Consider the following 18,434-nt stretch of genomic DNA (forward strand, 5'->3'; position numbering starts at 1 on the left):
AACACTGATGGCCAGATTTTCATAACAGCTCCATACACACACACCCCTCCTCCCCCCAGAACAACTGCACCAGCCAGAGCGACCCCAGGTGAGGGGTTGCACTGAGCATTGTATAGTGACGTGCCCAGATCTGGCTCAATCCTAGGAATTCACCAATCTCTGGGGCGGCCCCGCAGGTGGTGCCAGGAAGTGTCTGTCATGCACCCCTTTGCCCATTGATGGAGAGAGCTTGAGAGTGTGGTGTGTTGGGATGGTTTTGTCCATCCTAGCGATGTGGCCAAAGGGCAGACAATGCTGCTTTTAGATAGGATGAGCCACTGAAGGGAACCCTGATCACTCTGAGATCATGACATTTTGCATGAAGTCATGGAGTAAGAAGGGACCACAAGGGCCATCTATTCTAGTCTAACCCCTTGCCAAGCTGCAGGATTTGTGTCTCAACCATCCAAGACAGATGGCTAGCCATCGGTTTAAAGTCAAACCACTTTACACTCAAGACTTCCTGCTGCCAGGATGACGGCTCAACCCTCTGCATGCACCCAGTGCTTTGAGCTCTTCTGAAAATCGGCAGAGCTTTAGAAAATTGCGTGAGGGTGAATGCATGTGTCCCAATGAAACCCACAGTACAGTGAGCCCAGGAGAGCCCCCGGGGAGTACGTGTGTGCAGTCCCTCCCTTTGAGAGCCCATCTTCTCGGTTGCACTTTGACAACATTCTGCAAATTCTGTTTTAATTGAAAAAAAATAAAAGGCCGGCTCCTCAGCTGGTGTAAATCCCCAGAGCGCCAGTGGAGTGATGTCTGCTGAAACCAGCCGAACATCTGATCCCAAGTGGGACCTCTTGGGTACTTTCCTCATGGGAAAAGATACACTGGCCTCAATAAGACAAGTCCCATCAGCAGAGTCCCCCATGTGTGCAGGGGTTTGCAGGGGTCAGAGAATCTACAGCCTCCTTACAGTGTAAACCAACAAAACTGGCTCCTGGCAAAGGCTGGCAGCAGGAGCAGGGAGTACTCTTCCTTTGCACCCACACTAAGACTCGGAGGTTCACACCTCCTGGGGCCATGTGAGTACTAGCATTGCTAGGAATTCTGAAACCAATGGGATTTAGACACTGTTGTAAATTGCACTAGATACATATCTGTCTTTTTAGGTACCTCAACACCATTCAGAATCTGGCCCTGGATCACTTTTGAAAATGGGATTTAGGTTCTTAAGTCACATAGAGTCTGTCTGTACTGGAGCTGGAGGTGTAATTTCTGGCTCAAGGAGCCAGACCTGCACCAGCTCTGATCGAGCCAGTGTGCTAAAAATAGCAGCATAGCCCTGGCTGGATGGGTGGTGGGAAGGGCTAGTCGCCTAAGTGCATACTGAGGGGCTTGAAAGGGATTGTGCTCGGGGCAGCTAGCCCTTCCTGCTGCTCATGCCGCTATGACTACACTTTTATTTTTCATAGATCCATAGACTACAAAGCCAGAAGGGCCAAGTGTGATCATCTGGTCTGATCTCCTGTATAAGACAGGCCAGAAGGCTTCCCCAAAATAATTCCTAGAGCAGATCATTTAGAAAAATATCCAATGCTGATTTAAAAATTGTCAGTGATGGAGAATCCACCATGCCCCTTGGTAGATTGTTACAGTGGTTAATTCCCCTCACTGTTAAAAATCTAGGTCTTATTTCCAGTCTGAATTTATCTAGCTTCAACTTCCAGCCACTGGATCGGGTTGTACCTTTCTCTGCTAGACTGTGGAGCCCCTTATCAAGTGTTTGTTTTTAGCATGCTAGCTTGATCAAAGCAAGCGCAGAGACGTCTGCTTGAGCTGGAAACTAATCCTCAGTATCGATGAACCTTTAGGCAGGTTTGAAAATGCTATTTAATGTTGCCGTGTATTCACTCAAGCCTTTACACTACAAGCTGTTTGCAGCAGGGGTTTTCTCTGCCTGGTTCTGGGTACCTAACTTATAGTGCTGTGACCCACAGCCCAGATCTGGTTCCTACTGAAGCTATAAATGGGAAGCAGACCTTGAGCCTTTGCTGTCCTTTGGCTTTTTAATGAAGACTGAAGCCAAGGCCAGAATGAAGTCAGAGGCTCTTTTCTGTGACGCTAGATTGTAACTAACAATATTTCATAGGCTTGGGTTAACAAGCCCCGGAGGCCTGATAAAAGTTAGCGGACAAGTCATCAGGTGCAAGAGCTCTGCCTGATTATAAGGAGGAAATTGCTTCTTTTTCTTCCGAAGGAAACAGGATGATTCAATAATGTTTTCTCAGCCTTCCTTGGCACCAGCAGTGAGGGCCTGGTCAGGGCTAGCTCCTGTTCCCAGCTAGTGATGGAAGGCGGTGAATGGCAGACTAACAAAACAATTGTCTAGGAGGCAGGCTTTTCCCAGGGTGCCGGATTTCAGAGACACATCTCTCCGGCTCTTCCTTTTTAAGCTGCTCAGTGAAGAGTTCACTCCAGTTTTATGTCAGGTGTCCAACTAGCTCTGACAGCACTGTGGAGAGTGTTTTAGGGCAGCTTTACTGATGATGAGTGCATGAAATTCTTTGTTCTCCATTACTGAGGATTCAGGAATCACTGAGTTGCTTTTTTATTAAGAGAGCATAGTTTTGAAATAAAATTAGTTTTCAAGTGACCGTCCATCTGTACCAAGGAACGAGGCACTTTGAAAGGTCATGTGGAAAATGTGTCCTTGTAAAGGTTTGAGCAGCGTGATTAACATACGCAGAAGTTATCAGGGAATGTAGCGGGGAAGGTGTCAGTGTTTCTTGTGCAGATGAAGCAGATGAAGCAGTGTCTTTGCTCTGAAGATTTTTATTTGCTTCTTGTTGCTGTTTCCTGTTTAACGGCTCAAGGCTCCACTTCTCCTGTCACTCCCCCGATGGAAAGCTGTGAAAATTCTCACCAGCAGTGAACGGGGCAAAACGACAGGTCGTTTCTTCTTTTAAAGTGACAAGTTAAAAGCTTTTTCCCTCGGGATCATGGCTAAGCTCTCTGAAAATGGCAAATTGAATCAAATTTTGCCACATAAGTGATGACAGTCAGGGGGTTCCTAGCAAAGGGAGAACAGCCTGGGCCAACTCAGGAAATACCAATTCACAGACATGCTTCTTTTATGGTGCTGGCCAAGGCACACCAAGTCTCTGCTCCTATTCTCACATGCACTTGTCTAACCGGCAATAAGGCCACTGAAATCAGTGGAATAAAACTGGTGCGAATATCAGACTCAGGCCCAGTCCATTGCTGTCTTATGCTTACTGCAGCCACTTATACCAATGCAATGTGGTGTAAAATGCTACACTTCCATGCTTATTTGGCACTGGTGTACATGCACCAAATCCAGGGCAGTGGTGATTTGGATCTCCTGTGCCTGGATTTCCTCATCCCGACAACAGGGACAATAATATGGACCCGCCGGATGGGGTTGCTGTGAAACTAAGGGCTTTGACCCTCTTGGTTTTGTTCATAGGAGGAAGCTGAGCCCACTCCGGTTCTATGTTTGTGGAATGCCTTGAGCTCCCGGGTGAGAAGGGCTTTTGATTCAGAATAAATATTTCTGTCCAAAGCTGCTCGTTGTGCACAGCCCAGTTCTCGAGTTTCCTCATTCTTGCTCAAAATTAAACATACTGAAAGAAGAAAAGAGAAATCATTATGAACAAAATATGCCTGGCTCTGTCCTCACTTGTTTGCTCCTGAACAAAGCAGGATGTGAAGGCGCAGCAGCTACAAGGGTTGCTAAAGTATTCCCAGGCAAGTGAAAGGACTTGTTCAGCCCTTTAAAAACTGCATCCATGCGATTGCCTCCAGTGAGGCTGAATACCACATCAAAGAGTGCGGATGTACAAATATGTGTAACCCACATTCTTAGGGAAACAGCAGTCGCCAAAAGGTAGAGCTGCAAGAGGTTAGTGACTGACTAAGGGTGGAGCTGGGAATCCAGCAACAAACCCAACATGGGTCACTAAAACAGCGTGTTACACACAAGCATGTGGGATGAACAGGGGGCCATGCTAGCCCCCTCCTTCACACACAGCTGCTGGCAGTGACGCTGCTGCGACGCGCTGTCTTTGCACTTTCTGGCTTCTAACCACTGCAAAATAGCATGCATCCTTTCCTCTCACTTGTCCTCTCCTTCCACACTTGATCTGGGGCTCAGCCGTGCACTCAGGAGGTGGCCTGGGTGTGGGCTTTCACACCAGGAGTCACCTTGAAGTTTAGTTCTACTCTGAAAGCGACACTGTGAAAAAGCCATTGTGGGGATCTAGCTATCTACTTTTCACAGCACCCATTACCCAGGGATCTGAGCTGTTAATTCTGTGCCAGCAACTCCAACTCAAATGATCTTTTTCTTTACCACCAGCACAATTTGGGATCTGAGCGCCAAGCTGGGTTCTTCCCTTCTCACACATCTCCACCAGCAGTAATGATTGTGCAGGCCCAGCTGTGACCTCAGGAAGACCTGTGTTGCCCCCAAGCCATCCAGGGAGTTGCACAGGTGTAATTAGCAGTGTAATCTGCACAGCAGAAATCTTACGATTGGGGATGACGCCTGAGATGGAGCCTGATGGATACTGCAGCCCCCGCCCCGCCTGCTTCTGCTGGCTTCTGCCAACTTGGGACATTTGCTATCATGCTAGTTCCTAACACTCTATGTCTGCCTGCTCACAGGCATACTTGGCATGACAGACAGTCTGTCTGGGTCAGGGCCTGTTGCCACAGCAGAGGCTCAGTCCCAGATACAGATGTTACCAAGCCGCAAGGCACTTAGCAGGCAGAGGGAGTGGGTGAGCAGGGACAGCATTTTCTTACCACCTGCCCCACCTCGCGCTGCTGCTCTTCATTTTTGAGCAGGGAAAAATCAGAATAAATGGAAGCCTCAAAGTTTTGCCTCTCTGTTAACAGACCCAGATTTCCCTTTCCCCTGTGAGGGATTACCTGGGGGTAATCTGGTTCTTTCCAATGCACCCAGCATTTTAGGGGGATGAATCCGATCGCATGCTAAATGCTTAGTAAGCAGCGTGGGAAAGCTCTCGAAAGCTCTCCCAAACTTATCATCCATAAGGAACGGAACCTGTCTGGAATAAACAATTGCTCAGCACGTCTGTGTGATGAATCCTGAACTCTCAAATGGCAACATTCTCCCATGTGGAACTGACAAAAGTAGCTGGATCACCTGGTGTGGACACATCTTTGTGTTGCTTAGCCTGGGAAGTATTGGGTTACTATGATTCTCTCACACTAGCTGCATTTCTCCAGATTTTCCTTTTGTCCTTTCATCTGGAGAGGCATGTTTTCCTGTGACTCTGGGACAAGCCTTTCTCAGCCACCCTCGGAAAGGGGGGTTGGGCACAGGACTCACTCCCACCCTGAGTTCTTTGGAAAGCTGCCAGAAGGATCTAAGTGGCAAGTCTAACGACAAGATTCTCCTCGTGAGAAATCAGAACCTGGAAACTCCCAAAGCTGGGCTGAGTCTGACAAGCGCCAGTAACACAGACACAAGCCGCTCCTGTTCAGCCACTCCTCTCTGAGAAGTGGGAGTGCCACACGCACTTTCTGTGGTGAGCTCACCTCCTGGGTTTGCAGAAAAGTAGGGCTGGCAGGAGGACATCTGAGCAGAAGGATACAGCCAGGAAGAGCATTCAGTGTTCTGTTCACAGAACCAATTTGAAACACTTCCCCATGTAGGTTATTTAACTTAGCCAGGATAAAACATGTCTTCAAGCAAAGGCACCCTGCTAAGAAAGAACGGCTACTTACCTGTAACCGTTGTTCTTCGAGATGTATTGTTATGTCCATTCCCAAATTAGGTGTGTACGCATGCCTCATGCCACATGCGTCGGTGCCGGTCCCCTAGTAGTACCAGTAGGATCTGACTCTAGTGCCCCCTGCAGCGGTGCACGTATACACCTGCATATAGGCACCGTCAGCTCCCCCTCCCTCTAAGTTCCTTCTTGCTGGAACTCCAACTGAGGGGAAGGCGGGCGGGTGTGGAATGGACATGAGCAACACATCTCAAAGAACAACAGTTACAGGCAAGCAACCGTTCTTTCTTCTTCGAGTGCTTGTTCATGTCCATTCCCAAATTAGGTGACTCACCAGCAGTGTCTCTGGAGGTAGGCAGGAGTTCATGGATGTGACACTTGAAGCACCGCTCTACCGAAGCCAGCATCGTCCCGAGCTTGCTGCGTTAAGACATAGTGGGACGCGAAGGTATGTACCGATGACCAGGTAGTAGCCCTGCAGATGTCCTGGAGGGGGACATGAGCTTGGAAGGCCGCAGATGAGGCTTGCTTTCTCGTTGAGCGGGCTATTAAGGGTCCTGGAGGCGTGACTCCAACCTGCTCATAAAGGTTTGGATACAGGCCGTGATCCATTTCAAGATACACTGAGAAGAAACTGGCAACCCCTTCATTCGGTCTGCAACAGCCACGAAGAGTTGCATTGAACGACGAAACGGTTTGGTCTTGTCGATGTAAAATGCCAGGGCCCATCTCACATCAATAGAGTGCAGGCGTCTCTCTTCACTGGAGTTGTGAGGCTTGGGACAAAAGACAGGTAGAAAGGTGTCCTGGTTAAGGTGAAAATGGGAGACTACCTTAGGCAAGAAGGCCAGGTGCGGGTGCAGCTGGACCATGTCCTTACAGAATACTGTGTAGGGTGGTTCTGATGTCAACGCCCTGATCTCCAAGACACGCCTGGCAGACGTAATAGCCACCAGGAAGGCGACCTTCCAGGACAGATGCATCAGGGAGCACAAGGCCATGGGTTTGAAGGGTGGACCGGTGAGTCTGAGGAGGACCAAATTCAAGTCCCACTGAAGAGGAGGCTCCTTTATTGACAGGAAAAGCCTCTCTAAACCCTTACGGAACCTGGCCAGGATCTAGTGCGAGAAGACTTTTCTACCTTCCACCAAGGGGGAAATGCCCGCTACATGGACCTTAACAGACGAGAAGACCAACCCCCTTTGCTTTAGGTGGAGCAGATACTCCAGAATTGTCGGGATCAACGCCTCCGTCAGATACACGCCATGTTAGGACGCCCAGCAGGTAAAGCACTTCCACTTGGTCTTATAGGCCAGTCTGGTCGATGGTTTCCTGCTCTCTAAGAGCATGCACTGAATTTGGGTTGAGCAGGCCAGTTCCTCCCGACTCAGCCCTGGAGCATCCATGCCATCAGATGTAGGGAGCTCAACTCCAGATGAAGCAGGTGACCCTGATCTTGAGACAGGAGATCCGACTGCAGCGGCAAGGTCCAACGCCTGGGTCCCGCCAACTCCAGAAGCATCCCAAACCAATGTTGCCGGGGCTACGCTGTTGCTACAAGGATGACCCAAGCCCTGTCTCTCTTCACCTTCAGGAGAACCAAGTGGATCAGACGTATAGGCAGGAAGGCTTATCAGAGACCTTCCAACCAGGAGAGGAGAAAGGCATCTGTGATGGAGCCCACACTGAGACCTAGATGGGAGCAGTAGCAAGGGTACTTCTTGTTGATCCTGGTGGCAAAGAGGTCCACTTGGGGAGACCCCATCGCTGGAAGATGTGGGTTGCTACCTCCGGATGGAGGGACATTTGTGGCAAGACCAGAAGGACCTGCTGAGTCGGCCCACCAAAGAGTTGTTGACCCCCGAGAGAGTACCATGATTGGGTGAATGCTGTTCATGACGCAAAGGTCCCAGAAACTCATGGCCTCCTTGCACAAGGCTGGGGATCGAGCTCCCCCTTGCCTGTTGATATAGTACATGGAGGCCTTATTGTCCGTGAGTATCTGCACCACTTTGTTGGTAAGGTGTGGTAGGAAGATTGTGCAAGCTAAACAAATTGCCCTGAGTTCTCTGACATTGATATGTAGCCGCAGTTCTTCTGAGGTCCACATACCCTGTGTCTTTAGGAAATCCAAGTGTGCTCCCCATCCCTGGTCTGAAATATCGGAAATCAGTGTCGCTGACGGATGAGGCACCTTGAAAGGCATCCCCACGAGCACCCGGTTCAGATCCGTCCACCACCCCAGGGAGGTAAGTACTTCCGGAAGAATCGTAAGAATCTTGTGCCTGGCTGGAGAATACACCCGATGCCATCCACATCTGGAGGGGTCTGAGGTGTAGTCTGGCATGGGGAACCACATAGGTGCAGCCGCCATGTGGCCCAGGAGGCTGAGGCAAACCCTCACTGTCATGAGGGGGTGGGATGAAACATGGGTTATAATGTCTGTCATAGCCAGGAATCTTTCCTCTGGAAGGAATGCTTTGGCTTCAGACAAGTCCAGCATAGCCCCGATGAACTCTATCCTTTGTACAGGGACTTAAGTCAATTTTTCCTCGTTTATTAGGAGGCCTAGCACCTGGCAAACATTTCGGGTCATCGCAATGCCGGCCTGGACCTGAGCCCTTCACCTGCCCTTGATGAACCAATTGTCCAGGTAAGAGAACACTTGCACCCCTCTCTTTCGAAAGTATGCTGCTACTACCGACATGCACTTGGTAAAGACTCTTTGCACAGTTGAAAGGCCAAAGGGGAGCACTGCAAACTGGTAAATGACAGTCTCCTACTGTAAACCATAGGAACCTCCTGTGGCCAGGGAAGATTGAGATGTGAAAGTAAGTGTCCTTTAAATCGAGAGCGGCATACCAGTCGCCCGGATCCAGGTAGGGAATGATGGAGGCCAGGGAAATCATACGGAACTCTAACTTTCTGAGGTATTTGTTGAGGCGTCTTAAGTCCAGGATAGGCCTCAGACCTCCTTTTGCCTTTGGAATTAAGAAATAGTGGGAGTAAAACCCTTGACCCTGTAGATCCTGGGGAACCTCTTCCACTGCACTCACCTGCAGGAGTGCTTACACCTCCTGCTCGAGGAGTTGCTCATGAGAGGGGTCCCTGAAGAGGAACGGGGAGGTAGGTAGTGAGGCAAACTGGAGAATATAGCCAAATGCCATCGTGCTGAGCACCCATCGGTCTGAAGTGATGGTGGCCCAAACCAGGAAGAAGCGGGCCAAACAGAAAGAAAACGTAAGGGGGGTTGGAGCTAGGATCCTGGGCAAGCTCAGAGCGCACTGGCGGGACTGGGCCAGGGCTCCAGCCAGACTGCAGCCAGAGCAGAAAATGTGGGGCAGGACCAATTCAGAAAAGAACGTATCTCATGGAGGGCCCCTAGGGGCTGCACTGGGATTCCTAGTCCCCTAACATGGAAAGAGGCTTTTTCAGGAAGACAGTAAATGTTAATTTCCTTGGCTGTGGCCTCTCACTTTCCAGAATTCTCAGGGTTCAGCCGCATGGATCTAGGACATTTCCCCAGAGAGGTTGGGTTCTCACACCCTCATACCATCAGACCCTTGAGTAACATAAAACACTTCCCCATTCCACCAAACTTCAGCACCCAACCCATCACCATACAACCTTGAGAGAGTCGGGTGGGGGGAAACTCACTCACCATAGATCAGGAGAGGGAAATGGTGTGAGCATAAGTATCCCAGTGGCAGCTCCTGCTAAGTGATGCTGCACATACGCAGCCCCAAGAAACGCCTGCAGAGCTAATGGGATAACGTGGTCAAAGGTGGCAAGAGGTGTACATGGCATGGAGGGGGAGGCAAACTGGCTGGCAGGGGACTGCAAAGCATGTTTGGGCTCCCCAGGGATTCCCCCATCTCCTCTGGAAACAGTCTCCAGCCCTACTTCTTCCATGGCACCGATACCCTGCCCAGTTCCCTTCCGGTCAATCCCTGCCCACAGCCATTCGTACGAGCACTTCATTTTATCACCACTAAAGAGCAGCTGGCGGCCCCCAGATTTGAATGCCTCTGCTCTGCAGTTTATTTCCTCCCGGGGCCTGACACAGTCCAAGTCAAGGATGTCTATATTGATCGTTACTGTGACACATGCTTTGGCGTCACCCTCTCTGTGTTCTTCTGGAATGGCGAGATGAAGCATGCAAACCAAGGAAATGCCTTTCCAGCTCTCAGGGCCCAGCGGGGCACTGTGCAGGACAGCCCTTCTGTTAGAACACTCCTTCAGGCCTCTGGGTGCTGAGGGCACAGCTGCTTATTATTACCATAGCAGGACCCCATTGTGCTTGGTGCTGCACACACAGAATAAAATGATGGCCCCTGACCTGCTCATCTTACAATCTTGGTAGCAGACAAGAGACAACAGATGGCTACTGACAGACAACCAGCGGAGTACAAGGAAACTATAGCAGTCAGCATGACAGGCAGTGGTCTAAACCTGCCCTGCATATTACTTGATGCCCATGACAGTATTTTCCTGTGTAAATTTCCTGCCGAAATGAGCTTTCAATGAGTGGCTAAAATATGCCTAAAGAATATAATCAGTTTCAAAAAGGATAAAGGTCTTTGCTTTCTCCATATTTCACCCTCCCCCTGCTATCTCTTTTTCCTTTTCTAGCAGCTGCCATTCCCGGCCGTGCCTGGAAATGACTGAGGTTTCCTGCCTCCTAAAGAATTCCTTGCACACACTAAAAACAAAGCAGGAAAACTGGCAGAGGCCATCGCCTGGGGCAAAGGGAGAGCCAATCCCCGCATCGCTGGTTCGGAACTGATCCGTGGAACATGTCGACATTCCAGCGCGTTTCCTCTTCTCTAGCTGGACGCTTCGCTTTTCATGAGCACAGGGAAGAGGGGCACAGAGCGATTGCTCAGGTCTCAGCTTAGATACTGGCTGTAGTTTCTCCATACAGCAACAGTCTGGTTCAAAGGCCATTTTCTCACCCAGCCCACCCCATGGGATAGCTCCCAGAAGTGCCTTCGCTTCAGTTTAGCTGAGAGAGCCTGGTAAAATTTTCATACAGCCAGAGTGTGAGGGTGAGAGAGAGTCAGGCTACTTCAAATCAAGCCCCCCGCCTCTCATGGCTCCTTTGAAGGTGAGTTGTTTTTAACATTTCATGAAGACTTCAAAGAGAAAATTGAGGATAGACTTTCATCCCCATGTGGTGCTGGGAAGCAGAAACCTTTGGCCACATATCTCCTAGAACACAGACACGGGAGGGAAGGGCATTCACTGCTATCCCAGCTCCTGGCTGCGGGTGGCTCTGGAGAGCATCTGTGGGAGAACAGGCATGTGAATATTTTATCTCCTGCTTCCCACGCTTGCCCAAGATGCTGACATTGGGTCTGGCCCTGCCGGAGGTGCTCTATCACAGGGTGAGCTGGCCATTTGACTGGGGTTGGGTTGGGGAGGGGGGCTGAGCCCTCTTCCTCAGGTGGAGAGAATGAATACAAGGCCCTGTGATGTGGAACATGGGGCTAAGAGCCAGACTTGGTGGGGCAGTGTCAGTTCAGTCCAGGGAGAGTCTAGGGAAGAGAGACCTGGGAGTGAGCAAGCTATTGAAGAGTGAGATGAACAGGTAGGGACAGGCCTGTGAGATGGCCTAAGCTGAGAAACTCTCCACACTACCTAGGTACAGAGCCCAAGAGGAGGAAAGCTGCAGCAGGGACAGGACGAAGGTGTGAGCCAGCTAGGAAGGCTGGTGGGGAGAAGATGTGCTGTGAACTGTGCCAATACAGCAGACCCCCAGAAAGGGGAGAGTTTGTGACAGGACGCCAGCAGAGCAAGGGCTGACTGACTGGGAAAAGAAGGGAAACTGAGGCAGTGACCCCACCCAGCACCAAAGTTCTGTTCCAGGCACCCCTCAATGTAGTCCAGGCTCCGGGCTGGGCTGGGGTGCGGGAAGGCTTGTGCTGCCTTCCCTCACCAGCCCTGCAGAAATGGACAGTAACTGATAGCACAGCGTGGAGCTTGTCATTCCCACGGACCGCCTGGGGGTCTGTGTCACAACTCACAGCTAAGGGAGGCCCTGAGGTTCCAGCAGCTGTGGAGCAAGTTCCAGGGCCGTTCCTGCAGGGAGGAGAAACCCCAACTCCTGACCGGAGGATGCAGGGGTCCTCCCAGAATCCTTGGGGGAAAGGGGAGCAGGGCCACTGCATTGAGTGTGAGCACAGAGCAGTGCGAGTGCTATGGCTCGCCCTGCAACAGGCTGAGATGTTTGTGGCCCTGCTGGTCAGCCCCCGACCAATACCATGACCTGGCGCTCTGTTAGATTGAGGCAGATCATCTCATTTCATCAAAATAATTAAATCTCATCTCTGCCCCACACGTCGCACAGGGGCCCACCTAGCCTTCAGGTGCAAAATGAAAGGAGAGCCTTGCGCCCGGGCGCTGATGTTAGTGGGCACACGCTGGGTGTGAGCAGTTTATTCACACAAAGGAGAAAGCCTGAGGCTGTGCCCAGAGACGCATGTTCTACGGCACCCTGGGCTAGTAGCTGTTCTGCGCCTACAGATCTCACAGAGGAAGCAGCCTGGCTCCCAGCAGGCGCAAACCAAAAGAAATCCAGCGTCCCTTTGCTTCCGTGCATGGGGAGTGCAACTAACAACTTCCCCACTCAGAAAAAACCCCGCTCTAGCTTTCGGCGGGCTCCCTTTGCTTGATGGCAGGTGTTCAGTTCTGCCCCATTCCAGCTACAGGAAATGCCATTTACGAATGACCTTAAAGATCTTTAAACAGCTTCAGAGGGCAGTGAGAGGTTTGGTAAGTGAGGGCAGCCAATCCCCTACTGCTGCACAAACCCAGCCAGCTACTGATGCTTATGTGGGGAGCTGCAGCATATCCTGCCTATGTATTTACTCTAAAAGACAAAGCAGGAGCTAGGAAGGTATATCATGGATGCGTTGCAGATGCAGCCTGGACAGAGTGATTGTTTCTTTCTCCCCCCCCACCAGATGTCATGGGTCTCAGGACACAACAAAGTAATGCAACTCACGAGGTGTAGGCTTGTCATTCCCACCACCACCTTGCTTTTAAGGGCTGGTCTCACCGCTGCGTTAGCTGAAGGGATGACTTGACTGTCGCCCCTCATCCCCCACCCCCCATGCCTCTCTAGCTCACATTAGGCAGGGCTTTAAACTCAAGCCAGATGTCCAGCTGGGGGCAGGCGCTGCTGGAGCTAGGAATGCTGGGAGCATGCAGCTGGGCTGCTAGCCCAAGCACTGTGTAGCTGGGGGGTTGTTCTGCAATGTGGCCGCTCTCCCTTGAGCTAGGTTAATTCGAGAGGGGCTAATGAGTGTAGATAACTCAAACTAACTCTTCAGGGGCAGACCCTAAGGCCTGGCCTGCTCCCCCATAGACTGTGTGTTTCAGGGCAGGGAGCATCTTGCACGAGGTGTACATGCAGGGCCTAGCTCATTGGGGACCTGCTCCTGTTTGGAGCTAGCACACTTCCAATAGTAACTAGCAGTAATAATTCCCTGCTGGAATTGTTCTTCCTGTGTCGAGCTAATCCTGGGGCTACTCGTTCCTCCTTTCCACAGCCACGGACATGTAGGCAAGTGCTGAACTAGGAACAGACCAGGGGGGTTGGCAGGAGTGTCACTTTCCAGGCATGTCTTTATTCCTTACCAAGGCAGATCTCTAGCATTCCCATTTTTCTGTCACCGTAGAGTCTGCCCCTTCCTCGCTCTCAGGGCTGGTGGGTCTCATCCCCACAGGAGCTGCTGGTACCTCCCTTGTGACTGTTGGACCAGTGCTTAGAGAGCTCCCCCAGGATGTAGGAGACCCAGGCTCAATACCCCTACTATCTACAGGGGAGAATGGATTTGAACAGGGGTCTCCCACCTCTCAGGAGAGTGCACTAACCATTAGGCCAGAAAGAGAATGATTTTGCAGGTGTGGTTCGAGTATGCACCTGGGAGGTGGCAGATCCAGTCCTTGGGCTCCAATGACTAGTCAGTTATTTATCTAAAGTGAAACAGCTTCAATAGGAGTGACTGGGGGGAAGCCTGCATCAGAATATCCCTTAGCTCAGCTGATGGATTAGCTTTTCTTGCTAATACAGGTGGAGTTGAAGACACATCAAGAGGGAGCTGCCTGAGAGCCCTACTCCAGCCACACTCACTTCCCTGCAGCCTCCGAGGTCACAGCAGGAAGAAAACCGGAGTGGTGTGTTGTGAAACTTCGCCTTTGTGACGCAAGACTCTCCGCACCTCAACCCTTGCTTTGCCACTCACTTCTTTAACCCTTTCTTTACTCTCAGAACATTTCCCCTCGCAAACCATCTTCCTGGGTTAACAATGGAGCTGGCAAATACCTGAGGGCGGGGGCAACCCTTTCCAGCCAGTGCTGAGTGTTTCCAGGCTGCACCTGGTGCAAAGCCCCAAACCTTTGCTGGGGCTTGGAGGCGGGGTGGATCTGAGAACCTTGAACCTGGATGGCACATGAACCAGCTGAAAATAACCAATGCCCGAAGAATGCTCCTGAAACGTGATAAGGCAAAGCTCTGGAACCGCCCCTAGCCTGCCTCTGAACAGCCCACAGCCAGCAATTGGGGCCCCTCGCTGCATTTACACACCTGACCTGGGAGATTCAAATAAACATCCCCAAGTGAAATATTAACTGGAATCACAGCACTAACCCTCAGGACCCTGCCAGGGCCAGTCTCCTGAAGGTGCTAGCCCAGCTGCTGCTCCCATGCTTGGTGTGGGGCAGAGCCTGCAGCAGGGCCTCTTATTCGTGACATGCTACTGGGATTATTAGCATTTGTCCTGGAGCCTCAATTCTCCTGCCCAGAAAAAAAAAAAAGTTTTCACCAGGAAGCAGACACAATTTTGTTCAGAGAACCCAGCCCTTCAGTTTAGCTTCTATGCTCCAGATTGACCTAGGGACAGAGGAATCGCTCAGGAGAGATCCCTGGAAGATCCAAGCAAACCCGCCGCTCCCCCCGACACCTGTGGATGCCCAGGCCTTCGCCATTCAGACATACACTATCACACCGGGAGAGAATCCTCTTTCTTCACATGGTTGGAGCTCTTCAGCGAGGAAACAGCCCCGAGGGAATCACTTGACTCCACATTTATCCTCTGGCAACAACCGTTGATCCAGCCACCAAGGACCAAAAAGTGGCTGCCAGCATAGCCAACAGAGCAGGGCAGCGCTGTGAACAGAACACCTGGTGGTGCCATGCACTCACCACTTCCTGCTTTCCTCCCCACCCCACCCGCCATCAGAGCTGGGCGGAGAGCAGCCTGCTAACCGCAGTGCTCAGCCATGCTGGCTGAGGAAGGTTCAGTTAGAAGTGGCCCTCTGCCTCCCCCGGCAAGGCCTGCTTGCTCCCATAACACCCTGGCATTCAGCTGTCCCTGGGTAGATGCAGTGAGAACTCCCTGGGGTCAGGGTGCTGTTCTGCTAAGGCAGAGGTGGCCCCACCACATGTCTGCAGCATACAGAGCTGCTGAGCCTACTTCTGCTCCCAGATATGCAGACTTAGAGTTTAGCAATTACATTTTCCAAGGAGTCCGCCAGCACCAAACATGCTCCGTGGAATCATACTGACCCCAATTAACTGGTAGCAGTAGTAGGCTTTTATTCTTCATGCCCACCGGGCACTAGCAGGGTGTGAATGACACACCCTCTGCCTGTGGGTTTCAAAGCTATTTGCTGATAGCAGAGGAATGTAGCTCCATTCAGGTTCTGGAGGGGAAGCTGCTCTAATCTTTCTGTCCCCACTCCTGCAGTCTGTGTGCTCCCATACACCTCACCCCAGCTCCTGTTCCTCTCTCCTCTTATCCAACCCCCTCTGCTCCTGGCCCATCCCCCGGCTCCTGCCCCTGCCCCTCTTTTCCTATCCACTCCCAACCCCTGCATTTGTTTTAACTTAAGAAATGACATTAAAAACAAGAGCACGGTGCAAAGTCCAGTGCTCAGCAGTTAGAAAGTTCTATGCACAACTTTAATTCAGCCTTCTTGTGCCTACGCAGTAGGATGCGGTCTGTAGTTACTCAATCACACCTTATTTTTCTCACAGGGCCCTCCTTCATTGCCAGCGCTCAGGACACGTCAATGTTTCTTAAGGCTACTCTAAGCAATGCTCTGACTTTAACCGTCAGCCTGGGGTTGCTGGACAGTAGCAGTGAGCACCAAGGCAACAGGGGAAGCTGCACATCTCATGTCTGAGGGCTCGTCTACAGAGAGAGAGTTAGTGCGCAGCAAGCGAGGGTGTAGATGTGACCCTTCTGCCAGGCAGAGTCGGCAGCAGCAAAGGGCCGGGTTCTATCTCTAGGGGTCCCTGTCAATGATACAGCAGCAAACTGGCTCGAGCCCCCACCCAGTCACCTGGGAAATCACACACCCTGGATGCCCCCAAAAGACAATACTTCCCCTCTCGCAAGCACAGAGTCTGAGTGTGGAAAGTAAACCTTTTAATAACAGGAAGGAAGTAACCCAGCACTAGTGTAAACAGAATTCATGACTTCAATAAACCGAACCCACTCCAGAGTACGGGGGTGTGACCGTCGCCTCTCCCTGCTTGCTTTCCCCTCTACTGACCATCCTAGTTGCAGTGTCCACCTCTCAGTTGGGGGCTCAGCCAGTCCCCTTCTGCAGGCTCCTGCCAGCCGTGGGCTTGACCAGGCCATCTCCGTTGCTGCCTCCTGTGCCACACCGAGTCCCTGCTACGAGCTCCCGCCATCTGCAGGTACCGAGCACTCCTGGCTCCTCTCTCCTGGTTGTCACTCAAGGTTTGCCAGTTCCTCTAGTGATTTCAGCGCTTTGTGAATTTCAGCTTCCAGCTCAAGGGAAAACCTTCTGCTGCCACAGAAGCAACATCCCTGCTTTTAACAAAACAAAAAGCTCCAAAAGGAATAATTAATTCTACCTTTCAAATGTGGAAAGAGAGAGTCAATCCATGCCTGAGGGCAGCCGTTTGCCAGAGCTGGTGCAATCTCCACAAGAAACTTCACACCCTGCTGTCCTTACAATGCTGAAACATCCATCCCCCACCCTTGTTGGGCTCCGTTTAGGTGACAGCGAAGTTTTCATCAGAACAGGCTAAACACAGATCTGCTGCCCTTTGTTCGTACAATCGAAGGACAACATTTCATTACCCTTGCAGTTAACACAAAAGAGATTTGTAACACAATACCGGACATATTAACCATTTCCCATCATTCTCAGCACCTAGTATGCTTATGCAATATGCTGAGTACTTTATTGCACCCATGCAAATACAAAGCCCATGCAAATAAAGTGCCCCCCCTTTCAGCTGCTGAGCAGGGGGAATGCCACTCAGACACTCAGCCCTTGCTTACAGAGATATATAGCGCTCTAGCCTGGCGAGGGCTAGCTGTCTATGTGGACTCTGCTACCCCACATTAAAAGTCCTGGCATGCACTTTGATCTGCCGCTGCTTCAAAGCGCACTCCCGAACTTTTAGTGAGGGAGCAGCAGCCGCCTGGACAGCTAGTGCACAGCAGGCTAAAGAGCTGCAGATTTAGACCCCAGCTCCCCACGTGCTCTCTTGCTGTGTAGACATGCCCTGAGAGTCTGCGTTGGGAGACAGCGGAGGGGTATGGCCACATTTCTCTTTAGCAAACCTATCTGCAATGCTGCAAGACTCTTCAAATAAGGTTTACTGGAGACCTCCCACTTCCTTTAGGAGTTAAAGAGCCTTCCGAGAAGAGATTATCCACGCTCCATACGATCAACTCGTAGCTTTTAAGACCAGAAGGGACCATTTTGAGCAAAGGTGGAGTCATTCTACACCCTTGACATTTCCCCTGCCCGGCCCAGGGGCAAACACTGTACAACAGCCCAGTCCTGTAAGCAAAATCCTGGAACCTGTCCACTGTGCTCCCCACCCCTTCCCCAGGACTTCCCAGGGTGGGGAAGAGGTTTCTCATGTCCTCAAAGTGCTCTTCTACCTCCTCCAACCCCACCATGCCACACCCTCCACGGCTCCAGGAGGGGCAGCATGGTGTCTTGCAGCGTTCGCACAGATGGGGAAGGCCTCTACTGGAAGGGAACCCAAGCATCACTGCCGATGTACTCAGACTGCCTGAATCCCACACGGCATGTCCTCAAACAGTGACTGGAACAGGTCTATACTTGAGCTTCTGGACTTGCTGCTGGAGCTGCACTCGTAGCAGCAGTGGTGGGAAAGTCTAGTGAAAAAAGGCTAGTGCAGACAAAACCTTAAGAATTAAGGCCACCCACTTGCCTTTGGTTCCTAAATTCATAATTAGGCTTCTAAATAAAACTGTCCTGATTTTCAGGGGTGCCGAGCCTCGGCACCTCCCAGCCATGTCAGGAGATTTAGGAGCATTGCTTAGGCTCCCAGGCTTAGGGTTTCACTTAAATTCTTATTAGAAAGATGTGTCTGAACGAAAAGAAATCTCCCTGGCAGAAAGGCAGGGGTACTGAAATTCTGAGAAATATTATATTAAAGAAGGGGGAAAAATAGGTCAGAAGAATTAACTCCCTAACACTGCGTAATTTAGCACACACCTCACTGTTAGAAGTTGGGACATGGCAGCTCTCAGCTGAGTCAGCAGAGAAAGTGATCTTTGACTTCCTCGCAGCACAGTCATGCTGTTTAAACCCAGTCGTCCTCTGTGATGTGGCATTTAGTGATGCGTTTCTCTGACAACACTGCACCAG

Source organism: Emydura macquarii, unplaced genomic scaffold (genome assembly GCF_026122565.2).
Source record: "Emydura macquarii macquarii isolate MOO-44397 ecotype Brisbane River unplaced genomic scaffold, CSIRO-AGI_Emac_v2 contig_1790, whole genome shotgun sequence".
NCBI classification, from domain to species: domain Eukaryota; kingdom Metazoa; phylum Chordata; order Testudines; family Chelidae; genus Emydura; species Emydura macquarii.